Source organism: Triturus cristatus, chromosome 4_1 (genome assembly GCF_964204655.1).
Source record: "Triturus cristatus chromosome 4_1, aTriCri1.1, whole genome shotgun sequence".
NCBI lineage: Eukaryota > Metazoa > Chordata > Amphibia > Caudata > Salamandridae > Triturus > Triturus cristatus.
This window is the reverse complement of record NC_140585.1, coordinates 295390363-295414333: the sequence shown is the minus strand read 5'-3', so window position 1 is coordinate 295414333 and position 23971 is coordinate 295390363. Positions and strand designations below refer to the sequence as shown.

The following is a 23971-nucleotide window of genomic DNA, read 5'->3' as shown; positions in this document are numbered from 1 at the left end:
ATATAAATACTTTTGCAATATGCAATTGACTTTTGTAGAAAGTTACAAGTGGTTGCAATAGGCAACAAAATTTTAAACACAATAATGCATTGAGCTCAATGGAAGTTTCAAGTTATTTGCAACAGATTACTTTTAGGATTACTTTTGGATTTCCAGGACTGGATCCTAGATTCAGTCCTGGGTCAGTACTTGGAATCAAGTGATAAAAGTCGACTTAATTACTGTGATGATTTTTAGACAATATTTTGCTATTTTAAAAGTTGACAGAAAATATTTCATAGAAAACAGTCTAAGATTCCCTATGGCAGAAAATTCAAGTTGCAGGTATAGTATGTTCTCGTTACTTTTGTAATCCAGTACTGGGTGCCTAGACTCAGTACTGGGACCTTTACCCAAAACAGGTAAGTAATTACGTTTTCAGAAATTATACGATTTTTAAAGAATATTTAAAGTTTGCAGAAAATTGACACTTAGAAGAAATTTCACAGAAAAACAGTCAATGATTTCCTACGGGAGAAAATTGGGTTACTGGTAAGTACAGTTGTAAGTATTTTTCAGAGTCAGTGCTGGGCACCAAGATCCAGCACTGGGAGCTCACCTAATAGCAGGTGAGTATTTTCGTTTTCGTTACTCGGCTGATTTTTGGTGAATATTTTAAGTTTTGAAAAGTCCACACTTGGAAGAAATTTCAGGAAAAACCAGTCAATGTTACCCTATGGAGAAGATTGAGTTATCGGTTTAAAGGTAAGTACTCGACTGGCAGAGTTAAGGTTCTGGGCATAGACTCAGGCGTCTCCCAGGGTTAGGTAGGTACAGTTGGTTCACCCTCAGCGGCACAAGGGCGGCCGGGTGCAGAGAGAGTTAGGCCCAATGTTATCCTATGAGAGGTAGGGGGGCCTTGGTTGGTGGCTGCTGACTAGCAGGCCACGTGGCTGTGGGAGCTGGGCTCCTGGTCACTTATCCAGGGCAAGTGGGGAAGTAGATAGATGTAGAGGTTGCACTGCCAGGGCCACTCGGACGGCTGGGTGCAGGGTGCTTTTGAGCATTCGGGCGCTCAATTGATTTGAATGGGAAATCACTGGTTTAGAAAAAGACTGCAAGCTCGGGGACGAAGATTCTTCAGGTGCCACCACCACTTCGAGAGGTAAGTTGGGTAGTTGGAGGATAGGTAGGTACCCCGGGATTGGGCACAGGGGGCCGCGGAGCGCCGGGTGCAGGGGTACCTTTTAGTGTCGGGAAATCTTACTCTCTGTTGATCGCGGTTGGGGGGGCACCTGGTTCTGAGGCTGCAGGCTTCTTCAGGAGTGTCGAAGGAGGTCCTTGGGTGCCGGACTCGGGGTCACAGTCGCCGTGGGGTCGTCCTTGTGGTCTTTGTTCACTCTGGCACAGGCCAGGCTTGGTGGGTGCAGAGTGTGAAGGGTTCGCGGTTCCGGGCTGCTGCCAGGGATTAGAAGTAGATTTGAGTAGAGCCTCTACTCATGGGAGTCCCAGGGGTTTAGAGTCAAAAGGTAGCCAGGTCCTCCAGGGTTTGTGAGGTTGCTGGCCACAAGAGATGCCGGGTTGGAGCAGGAGCAGGTTCGAGGGTCGGCAGGCCAGAGGCTCCAACGTTTGGGAGTTGCACAGCCCTCAGTCTTTTCATGTTTCGCTCAAAGAGTGAAGGGCCCTGTAATTTCTCCTTCTCATTCACATATGAAAAGAATGAGGGCTAATCAAAAAATGAATTAGAGCTGGACGTAGAAATGCAGCAGAAGGGCCAGCAAGCGCATTTCTAAGTTGCTCTATGAAGGATGCTTTTGTACTTGACAGATCAGTTTAATCCTACAGGTGCTCTAAAAGGAAGAATGCATTTGAGTCATCCTTGCTGAAAATCACACAGCCATTTATTCTAGGTTGCACTGAGTTTTCAGTCCTCTCCGCCTGCTAGCTTGTTGTTGCAATATGTCTCAATTCTGGAGAATTGTCTGCTATGCTGAAATGCGTGGCCCAGTTCAAATGTTCATCATATTTCCTGGAAAAATATCAAAAGGAAAACAAAGATTTGGTTTTGGGAAAATAATTTATTACACCTTGTAAAAATCAAAACTTTCACATTTGAGTCAAAAAAGAGAGGCTAGGTCTCACTATTTTGCTCAGGCTGTTTAACACGTACTGCTCACAGGTGCTGTCCTGCTACCAATGGGCATGGAAGCTTTGGCCTGCTCTGTTTCCAGCCTGGGTCGGTGCACCTCTCGTTACACAACCTGAAATTCTAGGGCTCCCTCTAGAACACCATATTGATGCCCAATGCAGCATGGTCACCTGATCAACACAGCTGAGTGCAGCCCAGTACCCCTGAGCTCAAGCAATCCACAAGCCTCTGCCTCTCAAGTAACTAGGACAACAGGCACACGCCACCTTGCCCGGCAAACACTGCAGCTGTCCTAATGATGAAATGCATTCCATAAGTAAGGATAATGATAAAGTAAGGTGGAATGAATTGATGGTTTACCAACCATGTTTCAAGAAAATCAATTTCACTATCCTTCAAAGAAAGGAAAAAAATGTCTTATCAAGAAGCAGTGTGAATATGGGAAGGGCCTTTAAAAAAGATGTGGAGTTTCCTAAAGTAAAAAAGAGGGTTGAACTGATTGAAGGGAGAGAGGAAGTAGGGTCGGAAAGATTGTGACGGGGAAGTGAATACAACATAAATACTAGTATTTACAGAGTGAGAGACAGGTAGAGGGACAGAAGGGAAAGGAGAGTGAGAGTGAGAGAGAAGAGCCAGGTTAGGGCTGAGTTTCTCTTTATCTGCCAGTGACTCCCTGTAGAAGCTTGCTGGCACAATTTAGGCTGTCCTGTAGGCATCCCTTGTTATGCCGAGCCAGCCAATATTGAGAAAAATAGCATGGGTCACAATGATGGAACTCGTCTGCAACTTCGGAAGTTTTAAAGTGGTATGGAGTGGGAGGGCTAGAAGAGTTACCATAAAGAATGAATACACGTCATTCTGTTCTCTAGCCTCAACAGCTGCAAGAGAGGAACTCCTGCTGGCCAAGAAGACCAATGTCAGTTCAGCTTGAACAGGTGAAAGCATGCCTGATTCTGCAAAGGTATGAGATTACACTTTTGCGTCAGAGGTGGTCAGGGGCTATTGCACATTAGGAAACCGTTTATTGAGGTCCAGTTGGATTACTCTATCTTCTACCACCTAAAAATCAGCTCCTCATGCAGTGTTCTATACCGTTGAGCTATTTTGGTCCTCCCTGCCCCTTCCAGCTAGTGGGTCCCCTGACTAGGGAAAGTGATTCGAACAGATTTGCATATCTTTTCATAGGAGACTTCTTGACTTATTTTATACTGTGCCAAATCAAGGTAGATTGAGTAATGATCTTGACAGACCTATATTGGAGAACTGCAGTGTGAGAAAGTGGCTCTGTATATACTGTTCCCAAATAGGTACAGGGTGTACAGAGTCCACAGTCCCCAGAGGTTTGGCAGAGGCTAAAGTTAGATATAACCTTACTCTCTAAAGTGGTAGCTTGGTCGAGCAGTAAGGCAGTATCAGAGGACAGTGTAAAGCATTTGTTGCACACACTCAGTCAGCAAATGGTCTCACACACTCAATAACTGAACTCTAGGCCAATGGTTTATCTACAAAAAATATATGCTTGTTTTATTTTAGAACCAACAATAGGTATTAAAATATACTTTCTCAGAATGAGATGCTTTATATAAATACTTTTGCAATATGCAATTGACTTTTGTAGAAAGTTACAAGTGGTTGCAATAGGCAACAAAATTTTAAACACAATAATGCATTGAGCTCAATGGAAGTTTCAAGTTATTTGCAACAGATTACTTTTAGGATTACTTTTGGATTTCCAGGACTGGATCCTAGATTCAGTCCTGGGTCAGTACTTGGAATCAAGTGATAAAAGTCGACTTAATTACTGTGATGATTTTTAGACAATATTTTGCTATTTTAAAAGTTGACAGAAAATATTTCATAGAAAACAGTCTAAGATTCCCTATGGCAGAAAATTCAAGTTGCAGGTATAGTATGTTCTCGTTACTTTTGTAATCCAGTACTGGGTGCCTAGACTCAGTACTGGGACCTTTACCCAAAACAGGTAAGTAATTACGTTTTCAGAAATTATACGATTTTTAAAGAATATTTAAAGTTTGCAGAAAATTGACACTTAGAAGAAATTTCACAGAAAAACAGTCAATGATTTCCTACGGGAGAAAATTGGGTTACTGGTAAGTACAGTTGTAAGTATTTTTCAGAGTCAGTGCTGGGCACCAAGATCCAGCACTGGGAGCTCACCTAATAGCAGGTGAGTATTTTCGTTTTCGTTACTCGGCTGATTTTTGGTGAATACTTTAAGTTTTGAAAAGTCCACACTTGGAAGAAATTTCAGGAAAAACCAGTCAATGTTACCCTATGGAGAAGATTGAGTTATCGGTTTAAAGGTAAGTACTCGACTGGCAGAGTTAAGGTTCTGGGCATAGACTCAGGCGTCTCCCAGGGTCAGGTAGGTACAGTTGGTTCACCCTCAGCGGCACAAGGGCGGCCGGGTGCAGAGAGAGTTAGGCCCAATGTTATCCTATGAGAGGTAGGGGGGCCTTGGTTGGTGGCTGCTGACTAGCAGGCCACGTGGCTGTGGGAGCTGGGCTCCTGGTCACTTATCCAGGGCAAGTGGGGAAGTAGATAGATGTAGAGGTTGCACTGCCAGGGCCACTCGGACGGCTGGGTGCAGGGTGCTTTTGAGCATTCGGGCGCTCAATTGATTTGAATGGGAAATCACTGGTTTAGAAAAAGACTGCAAGCTCGGGGATGAAGATTCTTCAGGTGCCACCACCACTTCGAGAGGTAAGTTGGGTAGTTGGAGGATAGGTAGGTACCCCGGGATTGGGCACAGGGGGCCGCGGAGCGCCGGGTGCATGGGGTACCTTTTGGTGTCGGGAAATCTTACCCTCTGTTGATCGCGGTTGGGGGGGCACCTGGTTCTGAGGCTGCAGGCTTCTTCAGGAGTGTCGAGGGAGGTCCTTGGGTGCCGGACTCGGGGTCACAGTCGCCGTGGGGTCGTCCTTGTGGTCTTTGTTCACTCTGGCACAGGCCAGGCTTGGTGGGTGCAGAGTGTGAAGGGTTCGCGGTTCCGGGCTGCTGCCAGGGATTAGAAGTAGATTTGAGTAGAGCCTCTACTCATGGGAGTCCCAGGGGTTTAGAGTCAAAAGGTAGCCAGGTCCTCCAGGGTTTGTGAGGTTGCTGGCCACAAGAGATGCCGGGTTGGAGCAGGAGCAGGTTCGAGGGTCGACAGGCCAGAGGCTCCAACGTTTGGGAGTTGCACAGCCCTCAGTCTTTTCATGTTTCGCTCAAAGAGTGAAGGGCCCTGTAATTTCTCCTTCTCATTCACATATGAAAAGAATGAGGGCTAATCAAAAAATGAATTAGAGCTGGACGTAGAAATGCAGCAGAAGGGCCAGCAAGCGCATTTCTAAGTTGCTCTATGAAGGATGCTTTTGTACTTGACAGATCAGTTTAATCCTACAGGTGCTCTAAAAGGAAGAATGCATTTGAGTCATCCTTGCTGAAAATCACACAGCCATTTATTCTAGGTTGCACTGAGTTTTCAGTCCTCTCCGCCTGCTAGCTTGTTGTTGCAATATGTCTCAATTCTGGAGAATTGTCTGCTATGCTGAAATGCGTGGCCCAGTTCAAATGTTCATCATATTTCCTGGAAAAATATCAAAAGGAAAACAAAGATTTGGTTTTGGGAAAATAATTTATTACACCTTGTAAAAATCAAAACTTTCACATTTGAGTCAAAAAAGACAGGCTAGGTCTCACTATTTTGCTCAGGCTGTTTAACACGTACTGCTCACAGGTGCTGTCCTGCTACCAATGGGCATGGAAGCTTTGGCCTGCTCTGTTTCCAGCCTGGGTCGGTGCACCTCTCGTTACACAACCTGAAATTCTAGAGCTCCCTCTAGAACACCATATTGATGCCCAATGCAGCATGGACACCTGATCAACACAGCTGAGTGCAGCCCAGAACCCCTGAGCTCAAGTAATCCACAAGCCTCTGCCTCCCAAGTAACTAGGACAACAGGCACACGCCACCTTGCCCGGCAAACACTGCAGCTGTCCTAATGATGAAATGCATTCCATAAGTAAGGATAATGATAAAGTAAGGTGGAATGAATTGATGGTTTACCAACCATGTTTCAAGAAAATCAATTTCAATATCCTTCAAAGAAAGGAAAAAAATGTCTTATCAAGAAGCAGTGTGAATATGGGAATGGCCTTTAAAAAAGATGTGGAGTTTCCTAAAGTAAAAAAGAGGGTTGAACTGATTGAAGGGAGAGAGGAAGTAGGGTCGGAAAGATTGTGACGGGGAAGTGAATACAACATAAATACTAGTATTTAGAGAGTGAGAGAAAAGTAGAGGGACAGAAGGGAAAGGAGAGTGAGAGTGAGAGAGAAGAGCCAGGTTAGGGCTGAGTTTCTCTTTATCTGCCAGTGACTCCCTGTAGAAGCTTGCTGGCACAATTTAGGCTGTCCTGTAGGCATCCCTTGTTATGCCGAGCCAGCCAATATTGAGAAAAATAGCATGGGTCACAATGATGGAACTCGTCTGCAACTTCGGAAGTTTTAAAGTGGTATGGAGTGGGAGGGCTAGAAGAGTTACCATAAAGAATGAATACACGTCATTCTGTTCTCTAGCCTCAACAGCTGCAAGAGGGGAACTCCTGCTGGCCAAGAAGACCTATGTCAGTTCAGCTTGAACAGGTGAAAGCATGCCTGATTCTGCAAAGGTATGAGATTTCACTTTTGCGTCAGAGGTGGTCAGGGGCTATTGCACATTAGGAAACCGTTTATTGAGGTCCAGTTGGATTACTCTATCTTCTACCACCTCAAAATCAGCTGCTCATGCAGTGTTCTATACCGATGAGCTATTTTGGTCCTCCCTGCCCCTTCCAGCTAGTGGGTCCCCTGACTAGGGAAAGTGATTCGAACAGATTTGCATATCTTTTCATAGGAGACTTCTTGACTTATTTTATACTGTGCCAAATCAAGGTAGATTGAGTAATGATCTTGACAGACCTATATTGGAGAACTGCAGTGTGAGAAAGTGGCTCTGTATATATTGTTCCTAAATAGGTACAGGGTGTACAGAGTCCACAGTCCCCAGAGGTTTGGCAGAGGCTAAAGTTAGATATAACCTTACTCTCTAAAGTGGCAGCTTGGTCGAGCAGTAAGGCAGTATCAGAGGACAGTGTAAAGCATTTGTTGCACACACTCAGTCAGCAAATGGTCTCACACACTCAATAACTGAACTCTAGGCCAATGGTTTATCTACAAAAAAATATAGGCTTGTTTTATTTTAGAACCAACAATAGGTATTAAAATATACTTTCTCAGAATGAGATGCTTTATATAAATACGTTTGCAATATGCAATTGACTTTTGTAGAAAGTTACAAGTGGTTGCAATAGGCAACAAAATTTTAAACACAATAATGCATTGAGCTCAATGGAAGTTTCAAGTTATTTGCAACAGATTACTTTTAGGATTACTTTTGGATTTCCAGGACTGGATCCTAGATTCAGTCCTGGGTCAGTACTTGGAATCAAGTGATAAAAGTCGACTTAATTACTGTGATGATTTTTAGACAATATTTTGCTATTTTAAAAGTTGACAGAAAATATTTCATAGCAAACAGTCTAAGATTCCCTATGGCAGAAAATTCAAGTTGCAGGTATAGTATGTTCTCGTTACTTTTGTAATCCAGTACTGGGTGCCTAGACTCAGTACTGGGACCTTTATCCAAAACAGGTAAGTAATTACGTTTTCAGAAATTATACGATTTTTAAAGAATATTTAAAGTTTGCAGAAAATTGACACTTAGAAGAAATTTCACAGAAAAACAGTCAATGATTTCCTACGGGAGAAAATTGGGTTACTGGTAAGTACAGTTGTAAGCATTTTTCAGAGTCAGTGCTGGGCACCAAGATCCAGCACTGGGAGCTCACCTAATAGCAGGTGAGTATTTTCGTTTTCGTTACTCGGCTGATTTTTGGTGAATATTTTAAGTTTTGAAAAGTCCACACTTGGAAGAAATTTCAGGAAAAACCAGTCAATGTTACCCTATGGAGAAGATTGAGTTATCGGTTTAAAGGTAAGTACTCGACTGGCAGAGTTAAGGTTCTGGGCATAGACTCAGGCGTCTCCCAGGGTCAGGTAGGTACAGTTGGTTCACCCTCAGAGGCACAAGGGCGGCCGGGTGCAGAGAGAGTTAGGCCCAATGTTATCCTATGAGAGGTAGGGGGGCCTTGGTTGGTGGCTGCTGACTAGCAGGCCACGTGGCTGTGGGAGCTGGGCTCCTGGTCACTTATCCAGGGCAAGTGGGGAAGTAGATAGATGTAGAGGTTGCACTGCCAGGACCACTCGGACGGCTGGGTGCAGGGTGCTTTTGAGCATTCGGGCGCTCAATTGATTTGAATGGGAAATCACTGGTTTAGAAAAAGACTGCAAGCTCGGGGACGAAGATTCTTCAGGTGCCACCACCACTTCGAGAGGTAAGTTGGGTAGTTGGAGGATAGGTAGGTACCCCGGGATTGGGCACAGGGGGCCGCGGAGCGCCGGGTGCATGGGGTACCTTTTGGTGTCGGGAAATCTTGCCCTCTGTTGATCGCGGTTGGGGGGGCACCTGGTTCTGAGGCTGCAGGCTTCTTCAGGAGTGTCGAGGGAGGTCCTTGGGTGCCGGACTCGGGGTCACAGTCGCCGTGGGGTCGTCCTTGTGGTCTTTGTTCACTCTGGCACAGGCCAGGCTTGGTGGGTGCAGAGTGTGAAGGGTTCGCGGTTCCGGGCTGCTGCCAGGGATTAGAAGTAGATTTGAGTAGAGCCTCTACTCATGGGAGTCCCAGGGGTTTAGAGTCAAAAGGTAGCCAGGTCTTTCAGGGTTTGTGAGGTTGCTGGCCACAAGAGATGCCGGGTTGGAGCAGGAGCAGGTTCGAGGGTCGACAGGCCAGAGGCTCCAACGTTTGGGAGTTGCACAGCCCTCAGTCTTTTCATGTTTCGCTCAAAGAGTGAAGGGCCCTGTAATTTCTCCTTCTCATTCACATATGAAAAGAATGAGGGCTAATCAAAAAATGAATTAGAGCTGGACGTAGAAATGCAGCAGAAGGGCCAGCAAGCGCATTTCTAAGTTGCTCTATGAAGGATGCTTTTGTACTTGACAGATCAGTTTAATCCTACAGGTGCTCTAAAAGGAAGAATGCATTTGAGTCATCCTTGCTGAAAATCACACAGCCATTTATTCTAGGTTGCACTGAGTTTTCAGTCCTCTCCGCCTGCTAGCTTGTTGTTGCAATATGTCTCAATTCTGGAGAATTGTCTGCTATGCTGAAATGCGTGGCCCAGTTCAAATGTTCATCATATTTCCTGGAAAAATATCAAAAGGAAAACAAAGATTTGGTTTTGGGAAAATAATTTATTACACCTTGTAAAAATCAAAACTTTCACATTTGAGTCAAAAAAGAGAGGCTAGGTCTCACTATTTTGCTCAGGCTGTTTAACACGTACTGCTCACAGGTGCTGTCCTGCTACCAATGGGCATGGAAGCTTTGGCCTGCTCTGTTTCCAGCCTGGGTCGGTGCACCTCTCGTTACACAACCTGAAATTCTAGAGCTCCCTCTAGAACACCATATTGATGCCCAATGCAGCATGGACACCTGATCAACACAGCTGAGTGCAGCCCAGAACCCCTGAGCTCAAGTAATCCACAAGCCTCTGCCTCCCAAGTAACTAGGACAACAGGCACACGCCACCTTGCCCAGCAAACACTGCAGCTGTCCTAATGATGAAATGCATTCCATAAGTAAGGATAATGATAAAGTAAGGTGGAATGAATTGATGGTTTACCAACCATGTTTCAAGAAAATCAATTTCAATATCCTTCAAAGAAAGGAAAAAAATTTCTTATCAAGAAGCAGTGTGAATATGGGAATGGCCTTTAAAAAAGATGTGGAGTTTCCTAAAGTAAAAAAGAGGGTTGAACTGATTGAAGGGAGAGAGGAAGTAGGGTCGGAAAGATTGTGACGGGGAAGTGAATACAACATAAATACTAGTATTTAGAGAGTGAGAGAAAAGTAGAGGGACAGAAGGGAAAGGAGAGTGAGAGTGAGAGAGAAGAGCCAGGTTAGGGCTGAGTTTCTCTTTATCTGCCAGTGACTCCCTGTAGAAGCTTGCTGGCACAATTTAGGCTGTCCTGTAGGCATCCCTTGTTATGCCGAGCCAGCCAATATTGAGAAAAATAGCATGGGTCACAATGATGGAACTCGTCTGCAACTTCGGAAGTTTTAAAGTGGTATGGAGTGGGAGGGCTAGAAGAGTTACCATAAAGAATGAATACACGTCATTCTGTTCTCTAGCCTCAACAGCTGCAAGAGGGGAACTCCTGCTGGCCAAGAAGACCTATGTCAGTTCAGCTTGAACAGGTGAAAGCATGCCTGATTCTGCAAAGGTATGAGATTACACTTTTGCGTCAGAGGTGGTCAGGGGCTATTGCACATTAGGAAACCGTTTATTGAGGTCCAGTTGGATTACTCTATCTTCTACCACCTCAAAATCAGCTGCTCATGCAGTGTTCTATACCGATGAGCTATTTTGGTCCTCCCTGCCCCTTCCAGCTAGTGGGTCCCCTGACTAGGGAAAGTGATTCGAACAGATTTGCATATCTTTTCATAGGAGACTTCTTGACTTATTTTATACTGTGCCAAATCAAGGTAGATTGAGTAATGATCTTGACAGACCTATATTGGAGAACTGCAGTGTGAGAAAGTGGCTCTGTATATATTGTTCCTAAATAGGTACAGGGTGTACAGAGTCCACAGTCCCCAGAGGTTTGGCAGAGGCTAAAGTTAGATATAACCTTACTCTCTAAAGTGGTAGCTTGGTCGAGCAGTAAGGCAGTATCAGAGGACAGTGTAAAGCATTTGTTGCACACACTCAGTCAGCAAATGGTCTCACACACTCAATAACTGAACTCTAGGCCAATGGTTTATCTACAAAAAAATATAGGCTTGTTTTATTTTAGAACCAACAATAGGTATTAAAATATACTTTCTCAGAATGAGATGCTTTATATAAATACGTTTGCAATATGCAATTGACTTTTGTAGAAAGTTACAAGTGGTTGCAATAGGCAACAAAATTTTAAACACAATAATGCATTGAGCTCAATGGAAGTTTCAAGTTATTTGCAACAGATTACTTTTAGGATTACTTTTGGATTTCCAGGACTGGATCCTAGATTCAGTCCTGGGTCAGTACTTGGAATCAAGTGATAAAAGTCGACTTAATTACTGTGATGATTTTTAGACAATATTTTGCTATTTTAAAAGTTGACAGAAAATATTTCATAGCAAACAGTCTAAGATTCCCTATGGCAGAAAATTCAAGTTGCAGGTATAGTATGTTCTCGTTACTTTTGAAATCCAGTACTGGGTGCCTAGACTCAGTACTGGGACCTTTATCCAAAACAGGTAAGTAATTACGTTTTCAGAAATTATACGATTTTTAAAGAATATTTAAAGTTTGCAGAAAATTGACACTTAGAAGAAATTTCACAGAAAAACAGTCAATGATTTCCTACGGGAGAAAATTGGGTTACTGGTAAGTACAGTTGTAAGTATTTTTCAGAGTCAGTGCTGGGCACCAAGATCCAGCACTGGGAGCTCACCTAATAGCAGGTGAGTATTTTCGTTTTCGTTACTCGGCTGATTTTTGGTGAATATTTTAAGTTTTGAAAAGTCCACACTTGGAAGAAATTTCAGGAAAAACCAGTCAATGTTACCCTATGGAGAAGATTGAGTTATCGGTTTAAAGGTAAGTACTCGACTGGCAGAGTTAAGGTTCTGGGCATAGACTCAGGCGTCTCCCAGGGTCAGGTAGGTACAGTTGGTTCACCCTCAGCGGCACAAGGGCGGCCGGGTGCAGAGAGAGTTAGGCCCAATGTTATCCTATGAGAGGTAGGGGGGCCTTGGTTGGTGGCTGCTGACTAGCAGGCCACGTGGCTGTGGGAGCTGGGCTCCTGGTCACTTATCCAGGGCAAGTGGGGAAGTAGATAGATGTAGAGGTTGCACTGCCAGGGCCACTCGGACGGCTGGGTGCAGGGTGCTTTTGAGCATTCGGGCGCTCAATTGATTTGAATGGGAAATCTCTGGTTTAGAAAAAGACTGCAAGCTCGGGGACGAAGATTCTTCAGGTGCCACCACCACTTCGAGAGGTAAGTTGGGTAGTTGGAGGATAGGTAGGTACCCCGGGATTGGGCACAGGGGGCTGCGGAGCGCCGGGTGCAGGGGTACCTTTTGGTGTCGGGAAATCTTACCCTCTGTTGATCGCGGTTGGGGGGGCACCTGGTTCTGAGGCTGAGGGCTTCTTCAGGAGTGTCGAGGGAGGTCCTTGGGTGCCGGACTCGGGGTCACAGTCGCCGTGGGGTCGTCCTTGTGGTCTTTGTTCACTCTGGCACAGGCCAGGCTTGGTGGGTGCAGAGTGTGAAGGGTTCGCGGTTCCGGGCTGCTGCCAGGGATTAGAAGTAGATTTGAGTAGAGCCTCTACTCATGGGAGTCCCAGGGGTTTAGAGTCAAAAGGTAGCCAGGTCCTCCAGGGTTTGTGAGGTTGCTGGCCACAAGAGATGCCGGGTTGGAGCAGGAGCAGGTTCGAGGGTCTACAGGCCAGAGGCTCCAACGTTTGGGAGTTGCACAGCCCTCAGTCTTTTCATGTTTCGCTCAAAGAGTGAAGGGCCCTGTAATTTCTCCTTCTCATTCACATATGAAAAGAATGAGGGCTAATCAAAAAATGAATTAGAGCTGGACGTAGAAATGCAGCAGAAGGGCCAGAAAGCGCATTTCTAAGTTGCTCTATGAAGGATGCTTTTGTACTTGACAGATCAGTTTAATCCTACAGGTGCTCTAAAAGGAAGAATGCATTTGAGTCATCCTTGCTGAAAATCACACAGCCATTTATTCTAGGTTGCACTGAGTTTTCAGTCCTCTCCGCCTGCTAGCTTGTTGTTGCAATATGTCTCAATTCTGGAGAATTGTCTGCTATGCTGAAATGCGTGGCCCAGTTCAAATGTTCATCATATTTCCTGGAAAAATATCAAAAGGAAAACAAAGATTTGGTTTTGGGAAAATAATTTATTACAGCTTGTAAAAATCAAAACTTTCACATTTGAGTCAAAAAAGAGAGGCTAGGTCTCACTATTTTGCTCAGGCTGTTTTACACGTACTGCTCACAGGTGCTGTCCTGCTACCAATGGGCATGGAAGCTTTGGCCTGCTCTGTTTCCAGCCTGGGTCGGTGCACCTCTTGTTACACAACCTGAAATTCTAGAGCTCCTTCTAGAACACCATATTGATGCCCAATGCAGCATGGACACCTGATCAACACAGCTGAGTGCAGCCCAGAACCCCTGAGCTCAAGCAATCCACAAGTCTCTGCCTCCCAAGTAACTAGGACAACATGCACTCGCCACCTTGCCCGGCAAACACTGCAGCTGTCCTAATGATGAAATGCATTCCATAAGTAAGGATAATGATAAAGTAAGGTGGAATGAATTGATGGTTTACCAACCATGTTTCAAGAAAATCAATTTCACTATCCTTCAAAGAAAGGAAAAAAATGTCTTATCAAGAAGCAGTGTGAATATGGGAAGGGCCTTTAAAAAAGATGTGGAGTTTCCTAAAGTAAAAAAGAGGGTTGAACTGATTGAAGGGAGAGAGGAAGTAGGGTCGGAAAGATTGTGACGGGGAAGTGAATACAACATAAATACTAGTATTTAGAGAGTGAGAGACAGGTAGAGGGACAGAAGGGAAAGGAGAGTGAGAGTGAGAGAGAAGAGCCAGGTTAGGGCTGAGTTTCTCTTTATCTGCCAGTGACTCCCTGTAGAAGCTTGCCGGCACAATTTAGGCTGTCCTGTAGGCATCCCTTGTTATGCCGAGCCAGCCAATATTGAGAAAAATAGCATGGGTCACAATGATGGAACTCGTCTGCAACATCGGAAGTTTTAAAGTAGTATGGAGTGGGAGGGCTAGAAGAGTTACCATAAAGAATGAATACACGTCATTCTGTTCTCTAGCCTCAACAGCTGCAAGAGAGGAACTCCTGCTGGCCAAGAAGACCAATGTCAGTTCAGCTTGAACAGTTGAAAGCATGCCTGATTCTGCAAAGGTATGAGATTACACTTTTGCGTCAGAGGTGGTCAGGGGCTATTGCACATTAGGAAACCGTTTATTGAGGTCCAGTTGGATTACTCTATCTTCTACCACCTCAAAATCAGCTGCTCATGCAGTGTTCTATACCGATGAGCTATTTTGGTCCTCCCTGCCCCTTCCAGCTAGTGGGTCCCCTGACTAGGGAAAGTGATTCGAACAGATTTGCATATCTTTTCATAGGAGACTTCTTGACTTATTTTATACTGTGCCAAATCAAGGTAGATTGAGTAATGATCTTGACAGACCTATATTGGAGAACTGCAGTGTGAGAAAGTGGCTCTGTATATATTGTTCCTAAATAGGTACAGGGTGTACAGAGTCCACAGTCCCCAGAGGTTTGGCAGAGGCTAAAGTTAGATATAACCTTACTCTCTAAAGTGGCAGCTTGGTCGAGCAGTAAGGCAGTATCAGAGGACAGTGTAAAGCATTTGTTGCACACACTCAGTCAGCAAATGGTCTCACACACTCAATAACTGAACTCTAGGCCAATGGTTTATCTACAAAAAAATATAGGCTTGTTTTATTTTAGAACCAACAATAGGTATTAAAATATACTTTCTCAGAATGAGATGCTTTATATAAATACGTTTGCAATATGCAATTGACTTTTGTAGAAAGTTACAAGTGGTTGCAATAGGCAACAAAATTTTAAACACAATAATGCATTGAGCTCAATGGAAGTTTCAAGTTATTTGCAACAGATTACTTTTAGGATTACTTTTGGGTTTCCAGGACTGGATCCTAGATTCAGTCCTGGGTCAGTACTTGGAATCAAGTGATAAAAGTCGACTTAATTACTGTGATGATTTTTAGACAATATTTTGCTATTTTAAAAGTTGACAGAAAATATTTCATAGCAAACAGTCTAAGATTCCCTATGGCAGAAAATTCAAGTTGCAGGTATAGTATGTTCTCGTTACTTTTGTAATCCAGTACTGGGTGCCTAGACTCAGTACTGGGACCTTTATCCAAAACAGGTAAGTAATTACGTTTTCAGAAATTATACGATTTTTAAAGAATATCTAAAGTTTGCAGAAAATTGACACTTAGAAGAAATTTCACAGAAAAACAGTCAATGATTTCCTACGGGAGAAAATTGGGTTACTGGTAAGTACAGTTGTAAGCATTTTTCAGAGTCAGTGCTGGGCACCAAGATCCAGCACTGGGAGCTCACCTAATAGCAGGTGAGTATTTTCGTTTTCGTTACTCGGCTGATTTTTGGTGAATATTTTAAGTTTTGAAAAGTCCACACTTGGAAGAAATTTCAGGAAAAACCAGTCAATGTTACCCTATGGAGAAGATTGAGTTATCGGTTTAAAGGTAAGTACTCGACTGGCAGAGTTAAGGTTCTGGGCATAGACTCAGGCGTCTCCCAGGGTCAGGTAGGTACAGTTGGTTCACCCTCAGAGGCACAAGGGCGGCCGGGTGCAGAGAGAGTTAGGCCCAATGTTATCCTATGAGAGGTAGGGGGGCCTTGGTTGGTGGCTGCTGACTAGCAGGCCACGTGGCTGTGGGAGCTGGGCTCCTGGTCACTTATCCAGGGCAAGTGGGGAAGTAGATAGATGTAGAGGTTGCACTGCCAGGACCACTCGGACGGCTGGGTGCAGGGTGCTTTTGAGCATTCGGGCGCTCAATTGATTTGAATGGGAAATCACTGGTTTAGAAAAAGACTGCAAGCTCGGGGACGAAGATTCTTCAGGTGCCACCACCACTTCGAGAGGTAAGTTGGGTAGTTGGAGGATAGGTAGGTACCCCGGGATTGGGCACAGGGGGCCGCGGAGCGCCGGGTGCATGGGGTACCTTTTGGTGTCGGGAAATCTTGCCCTCTGTTGATCGCGGTTGGGGGGGCACCTGGTTCTGAGGCTGCAGGCTTCTTCAGGAGTGTCGAGGGAGGTCCTTGGGTGCCGGACTCGGGGTCACAGTCGCCGTGGGGTCGTCCTTGTGGTCTTTGTTCACTCTGGCACAGGCCAGGCTTGGTGGGTGCAGAGTGTGAAGGGTTCGCGGTTCCGGGCTGCTGCCAGGGATTAGAAGTAGATTTGAGTAGAGCCTCTACTCATGGGAGTCCCAGGGGTTTAGAGTCAAAAGGTAGCCAGGTCTTTCAGGGTTTGTGAGGTTGCTGGCCACAAGAGATGCCGGGTTGGAGCAGGAGCAGGTTCGAGGGTCGACAGGCCAGAGGCTCCAACGTTTGGGAGTTGCACAGCCCTCAGTCTTTTCATGTTTCGCTCAAAGAGTGAAGGGCCCTGTAATTTCTCCTTCTCATTCACATATGAAAAGAATGAGGGCTAATCAAAAAATGAATTAGAGCTGGACGTAGAAATGCAGCAGAAGGGCCAGCAAGCGCATTTCTAAGTTGCTCTATGAAGGATGCTTTTGTACTTGACAGATCAGTTTAATCCTACAGGTGCTCTAAAAGGAAGAATGCATTTGAGTCATCCTTGCTGAAAATCACACAGCCATTTATTCTAGGTTGCACTGAGTTTTCAGTCCTCTCCGCCTGCTAGCTTGTTGTTGCAATATGTCTCAATTCTGGAGAATTGTCTGCTATGCTGAAATGCGTGGCCCAGTTCAAATGTTCATCATATTTCCTGGAAAAATATCAAAAGGAAAACAAAGATTTGGTTTTGGGAAAATAATTTATTACACCTTGTAAAAATCAAAACTTTCACATTTGAGTCAAAAAAGAGAGGCTAGGTCTCACTATTTTGCTCAGGCTGTTTAACACGTACTGCTCACAGGTGCTGTCCTGCTACCAATGGGCATGGAAGCTTTGGCCTGCTCTGTTTCCAGCCTGGGTCGGTGCACCTCTTGTTACACAACCTGAAATTCTAGAGCTCCCTCTAGAACACCATATTGATGCCCAATGCAGCATGGACACCTGATCAACACAGCTGAGTGCAGCCCAGAACCCCTGAGCTCAAGTAATCCACAAGCCTCTGCCTCCCAAGTAACTAGGACAACAGGCACACGCCACCTTGCCCGGCAAACACTGCAGCTGTCCTAATGATGAAATGCATTCCATAAGTAAGGATAATGATAAAGTAAGGTGGAATGAATTGATGGTTTACCAACCATGTTTCAAGAAAATCAATTTCAATATCCTTCAAAGAAAGGAAAAAAATGTCTTATCAAGAAGCAGTGTGAATATGGGAATGGCCTTTAAAAAAGATGTGGAGTTTCCTAAAGTAAAAAAGAGGGTTGAACTGATTGAAGGGAGAGAGGAAGTAGGGTCGGAAAGATTGTGACGGGGAAGTGAATACAACATAAATACTAGTATTTAGAGAGTGAGAGAAAAGTAGAGGGACAGAAGGGAAAGGAGAGTGAGAGTGAGAGAGAAGAGCCAGGTTAGGGCTGAGTTTCTCTTTATCTGCCAGTGACTCCCTGTAGAAGCTTGCTGGCACAATTTAGGCTGTCCTGTAGGCATCCCTTGTTATGCCGAGCCAGCCAATATTGAGAAAAATAGCATGGGTCACAATGATGGAACTCGTCTGCAACTTCGGAAGTTTTAAAGTGGTATGGAGTGGGAGGGCTAGAAGAGTTACCATAAAGAATGAATACACGTCATTCTGTTCTCTAGCCTCAACAGCTGCAAGAGGGGAACTCCTGCTGGCCAAGAAGACCTATGTCAGTTCAGCTTGAACAGGTGAAAGCATGCCTGATTCTGCAAAGGTATGAGATTACACTTTTGCGTCAGAGGTGGTCAGGGGCTATTGCACATTAGGAAACCGTTTATTGAGGTCCAGTTGGATTACTCTATCTTCTACCACCTCAAAATCAGCTGCTCATGCAGTGTTCTATACCGATGAGCTATTTTGGTCCTCCCTGCCCCTTCCAGCTAGTGGGTCCCCTGACTAGGGAAAGTGATTCGAACAGATTTGCATATCTTTTCATAGGAGACTTCTTGACTTATTTTATACTGTGCCAAATCAAGGTAGATTGAGTAATGATCTTGACAGACCTATATTGGAGAACTGCAGTGTGAGAAAGTGGCTCTGTATATATTGTTCCTAAATAGGTACAGGGTGTACAGAGTCCACAGTCCCCAGAGGTTTGGCAGAGGCTAAAGTTAGATATAACCTTACTCTCTAAAGTGGTAGCTTGGTCGAGCAGTAAGGCAGTATCAGAGGACAGTGTAAAGCATTTGTTGCACACACTCAGTCAGCAAATGGTCTCACACACTCAATAACTGAACTCTAGGCCAATGGTTTATCTACAAAAAAATATAGGCTTGTTTTATTTTAGAACCAACAATAGGTATTAAAATATACTTTCTCAGAATGAGATGCTTTATATAAATACGTTTGCAATATGCAATTGACTTTTGTAGAAAGTTACAAGTGGTTGCAATAGGCAACAAAATTTTAAACACAATAATGCATTGAGCTCAATGGAAGTTTCAAGTTATTTGCAACAGATTACTTTTAGGATTACTTTTGGATTTCCAGGACTGGATCCTAGATTCAGTCCTGGGTCAGTACTTGGAATCAAGTGATAAAAGTCGACTTAATTACTGTGATGATTTTTAGACAATATTTTGCTATTTTAAAAGTTGACAGAAAATATTTCATAGCAAACAGTCTAAGATTCCCTATGGCAGAAAATTCAAGTTGCAGGTATAGTATGTTCTCGTTACTTTTGTAATCCAGTACTGGGTGCCTAGACTCAGTACTGGGACCTTTATCCAAAACAGGTAAGTAATTACGTTTTCAGAAATTATACGATTTTTAAAGAATATTTAAAGTTTGCAGAAAATTGACACTTAGAAGAAATTTCACAGAAAAACAGTCAATGATTTCCTACGGGAGAAAATTGGGTTACTGGTAAGTACAGTTGTAAGTATTTTTCAGAGTCAGTGCTGGGCACCAAGATCCAGCACTGGGAGCTCACCTAATAGCAGGTGAGTATTTTCGTTTTCGTTACTCGGCTGATTTTTGGTGAATATTTTAAGTTTTGAAAAGTCCACACTTGGAAGAAATTTCAGGAAAAACCAGTCAATGTTACCCTATGGAGAAGATTGAGTTATCGGTTTAAAGGTAAGTACTCGACTGGCAGAGTTAAGGTTCTGGGCATAGACTCAGGCGTCTCCCAGGGTCAGGTAGGTACAGTTGGTTCACCCTCAGCGGCACAAGGGCGGCCGGGTGCAGAGAGAGTTAGGCCCAATGTTATCCTATGAGAGGTAGGGGGGCCTTGGTTGGTGGCTGCTGACTAGCAGGCCACGTGGCTGTGGGAGCTGGGCTCCTGGTCACTTATCCAGGGCAAGTGGGGAAGTAGATAGATGTAGAGGTTGCACTGCCAGGGCCACTCGGACGGCTGGGTGCAGGGTGCTTTTGAGCATTCGGGCGCTCAATTGATTTGAATGGGAAATCTCTGGTTTAGAAAAAGACTGCAAGCTCGGGGACGAAGATTCTTCAGGTGCCACCACCACTTCGAGAGGTAAGTTGGGTAGTTGGAGGATAGGTAGGTACCCCGGGATTGGGCACAGGGGGCCGCGGAGCGCCGGGTGCAGGGGTACCTTTTGGTGTCGGGAAATCTTACCCTCTGTTGATCGCGGTTGGGGGGGCACCTGGTTCTGAGGCTGCAGGCTTCTTCAGGAGTGTCGAGGGAGGTCCTTGGGTGCCGGACTCGGGGTCACAGTCGCCGTGGGGTCGTCCTTGTGGTCTTTGTTCACTCTGGCACAGGCCAGGCTTGGTGGGTGCAGAGTGTGAAGGGTTCGCGGTTCCGGGCTGCTGCCAGGGATTAGAAGTAGATTTGAGTAGAGCCTCTACTCATGGGAGTCCCAGGGGTTTAGAGTCAAAAGGTAGCCAGGTCCTCCAGGGTTTGTGAGGTTGCTGGCCACAAGAGATGCCGGGTTGGAGCAGGAGCAGGTTCGAGGGTCGACAGGCCAGAGGCTCCAACGTTTGGGAGTTGCACAGCCTTCAGTCTTTTCATGTTTCGCTCAAAGAGTGAAGGGCCCTGTAATTTCTCCTTCTCATTCACATATGAAAAGAATGAAGGCTAATCAAAAAATGAATTAGAGCTGGACGTAGAAATGCAGCAGAAGGGCCAGCAAGCGCATTTCTAAGTTGCTCTATGAAGGATGCTTTTGTACTTGACAGATCAGTTTAATCCTACAGGTGCTCTAAAAGGAAGAATGCATTTGAGTCATCCTTGCTGAAAATCACACAGCCATTTATTCTATGTTGCACTGAGTTTTCAGTCCTCTCCGCCTGCTAGCTTGTTGTTGCAATATGTCTCAATTCTGGAGAATTGTCTGCTATGCTGAAATGCGTGGCCCAGTTCAAATGTTCATCATATTTCCTGGAAAAATATCAAAAGGAAAACAAAGATTTGGTTTTGGGAAAATAATTTATTACACCTTGTAAAAATCAAAACTTTCACATTTGAGTCAAAAAAGAGAGGCTAGGTCTCACTATTTTGCTCAGGCTGTTTTACACGTACTGCTCACAGGTGCTGTTCTGCTACCAATGGGCATGGAAGCTTTGGCCTGCTCTGTTTCCAGCCTGGGTCGGTGCACCTCTCGTTACACAACCTGAAATTCTAGAGCTCCCTCTAGAACACCATATTGATGCCCAATGCAGCATGGACACCTGATCAACACAGCTGAGTGCAGCCCAGAACCCCTGAGCTCAAGCAATCCACAAGCCTCTGCCTCCCAAGTAACTAGGACAACAGGCACACACCACCTTGCCCGGCAAACACTGCAGCTGTCCTAATGATGAAATGCATTCCATAAGTAAGGATAATGATAAAGTAAGGTGGAATGAATTGATGGTTTACCAACCATGTTTCAAGAAAATCAATTTCACTATCCTTCAAAGAAAGGAAAAAAATGTCTTATCAAGAAGCAGTGTGAATATGGGAAGGGCCTTTAAAAAAGATGTGGAGTTTCCTAAAGTAAAAAAGAGGGTTGAACTGATTGAAGGGAGAGAGGAAGTAGGGTCGGAAAGATTGTGACGGGGAAGTGAATACAACATAAATACTAGTATTTAGAGAGTGAGAGACAGGTAGAGGGACAGAAGGGAAAGGAGAGTGAGAGTGAGAGAGAAGAGCCAGGTTAGGGCTGAGTTTCTCTTTATCTGCCAGTGACTCCCTGTAGAAGCTTGCCGGCACAATTTAGGCTGTCCTGTAGGCATCCCTTGTTATGCCGAGCCAGCCAATATTGAGAAAAATAGCATGGGTCACAATGATGGAACTCGTCTGCAACATCGGAAGTTTTAAAGTAGTATGGAGTGGGAGGGCTAGAAGAGTTACCATAAAGAATGAATACACGTCATTCTGTTCTCTAGCCTCAACAGCTGCAAGAGAGGAACTCCTGCTGGCCAAGAAGACCAATGTCAGTTCAGCTTGAACAGGTGAAAGCATGCCTGATTCTGCAAAGGTATGAGATTACACTTTTGCGTCAGAGGTGGTCACGGGCTATTGCACATTAGGAAACCGTTTATTGAGGTCCAGTTGGATTACTCTATCTTCTACCACCTCAAAATCAGCTGCTCATGCAGTGTTCTATACCGATGAGCTATTTTGGTCCTCCCTGCCCCTTCCAGCTAGTGGGTCCCCTGACTAGGGAAAGTGATTCGAACAGATTTGCATATCTTTTCATAGGAGACTTCTTGACTTATTTTATACTGTGCCAAATCAAGGTAGATTGAGTAATGATCTTGACAGACCTATATTGGAGAACTGCAGTGTGAGAAAGTGGCTCTGTATATACTGTTCCCAAATAGGTACAGGGTGTACAGAGTCCACAGTCCCCAGAGGTTTGGCAGAGGCTAAAGTTAGATATAACCTTACTCTCTAAAGTGGTAGCTTGGTCGAGCAGTAAGGCAGTACCAGAGGACAGTGTAAAGCATTTGTTGCACACACTCAGTCAGCAAATGGTCTCACACACTCAATAACTGAACTCTAGGCCAATGGTTTATCTACAAAAAAATATATGCTTGTTTTATTTTAGAACCAACAATAGGTATTAAAATATACTTTCTCAGAATGAGATGCTTTATATAAATACTTTTGCAATATGCAATTGAGTTTTGTAGAAAGTTACAAGTGGTTGCAATAGGCAACAACATTTTAAACACAATAATGCATTGAGCTCAATGGAAGTTTCAAGTTATTTGCAACAGATTACTTTTAGGATTACTTTTGGATTTCCAGGACTGCATCCTAGATTCAGTCCTGGGTCAGTACTTGGAATCAAGTGATAAAAGTCGACTTAATTACTGTGATGATTTTTAGACAATATTTTGCTATTTTAAAAGCTGACAGAAAATATTTCATAGAAAACAGTCTAAGATTCCCTATGGCAGAAAATTCAAGTTGCAGGTATAGTATGTTCTCGTTACTTTTGTAATCCAGTACTGGGTGCCTAGACTCAGTACTGGGACCTTTATCCAAAACAGGTAAGTAATTACGTTTTCAGAAATTATACGATTTTTAAAGAATATTTAAAGTTTGCAGAAATTGACACTTAGAAGAAATTTTACAGAAAAACAGTCAATGATTACCTACGGGAGAAAATTGGGTTACTGGTAAGTACAGTTGTAAGTATTTTTCAGAGTCAGTGCTGGGCACCAAGATCCAGCACTGGGAGCTCACCTAATAGCAGGTGAGTATTTTCGTTTTCGTTACTCGGCTGATTTTTGGTGAATATTTTAAGTTTTGAAAAGTCCACACTTGGAAGAAATTTCAGGAAAAACCAGTCAATGTTACCCTATGGAAAAGATTGAGTTATCGGTTTAAAGGTAAGTACTCGACTGGCAGAGTTAAAGTTCTGGGCATAGACTCAGGCGTCTCCCAGGGTCAGGTAGGTACAGTTGGTTCACCCTCAGCGGCACAAGGGCGGCCGGGTGAAGAGAGAGTTAGGCCCAATGTTATCCTATGAGAGGTAGGGGGGCCTTGGTTGGTGGCTGCTGACTAGCAGGCCACGTGGCTGTGGGAGCTGGGCTCCTGGTCACTTATCCAGGGCAAGTGGGGAAGTAGATAGATGTAGAGGTTGCACTGCCAGGGCCACTCGGACGGCTGGGTGCAGGGTGCTTTTGAGCATTCGGGCGCTCCATTGATTTGAATGGGAAATCTCTGGTTTAGAAAAAGACTGCAAGCTCGGGGACGAAGATTCTTCAGGTGCCACCACCACTTTGAGAGGTAAGTTGGGTAGTTGGAAGATAGGTAGGTACCCCGGGATTGGGCACAGGGGGCCGCGGAGCGCCGGGTGCAGGGGTACCTTTTGGTGTCGGGAAATCTTACCCTCTGTTGATCGCGGTTGGGGGGGCACCTGGTTCTGAGGCTGCAGGCTTCTTCAGGAGTGTCGAGGGAGGTCCTTGGGTGCCGGACTCGGGGTCACAGTCGCCGTGGGGTCATCCTTGTGGTCTTTGTTCACTCTGGCACAGGCCAGGCTTGGTGGGTGCAGAGTGTGAAGGGTTCGCGGTTCCGGGCTGCTGCCAGGGATTAGAAGTAGATTTGAGTAGAGCCTCTACTCATGGGAGTCCCAGGGGTTTAGAGTCAAAAGGTAGCCAGGTCCTCCAGGGTTTGTGAGGTTGCTGGCCACAAGAGATGCCGGGTTGGAGCAGGAGCAGGTTCGAGGGTCGACAGGCCAGAGGCTCCAACGTTTGGGAGTTGCACAGCCCTCAGTCTTTTCATGTTTCGCTCAAAGAGTGAAGGGCCCTGTAATTTCTCCTTCTCATTCACATATGAAAAGAATGAGGGCTAATCAAAAA

The 23971-nt window shown here is 44.7% G+C and overlaps 6 non-coding genes across 6 annotated transcripts; all 6 read right to left on the bottom strand.

Annotated features, from left to right (window-relative positions):
* Window positions 1–2104: 2104 nt before the first annotated feature.
* Window positions 2105–2404, bottom strand: LOC146854750 (signal recognition particle RNA). The gene has a single exon (XR_014981723.1).
* Window positions 2405–5813: 3409 nt separating this feature from the next.
* LOC146854749 (signal recognition particle RNA) lies at window positions 5814–6113 on the bottom strand. Its single transcript, XR_014981569.1, has one exon.
* Window positions 6114–9523: 3410 nt separating this feature from the next.
* LOC146854748 (signal recognition particle RNA) lies at window positions 9524–9823 on the bottom strand. The gene has a single exon (XR_014959211.1).
* Window positions 9824–13232: 3409 nt separating this feature from the next.
* LOC146854747 (signal recognition particle RNA) lies at window positions 13233–13532 on the bottom strand. Its single transcript, XR_014981730.1, has one exon.
* A 3410-nt stretch (window positions 13533–16942) lies between these two features.
* LOC146854746 (signal recognition particle RNA) lies at window positions 16943–17242 on the bottom strand. The gene has a single exon (XR_014959135.1).
* Window positions 17243–20651: 3409 nt separating this feature from the next.
* LOC146854745 (signal recognition particle RNA) lies at window positions 20652–20951 on the bottom strand. Its single transcript, XR_014959313.1, has one exon.
* Window positions 20952–23971: the final 3020 nt, after the last annotated feature.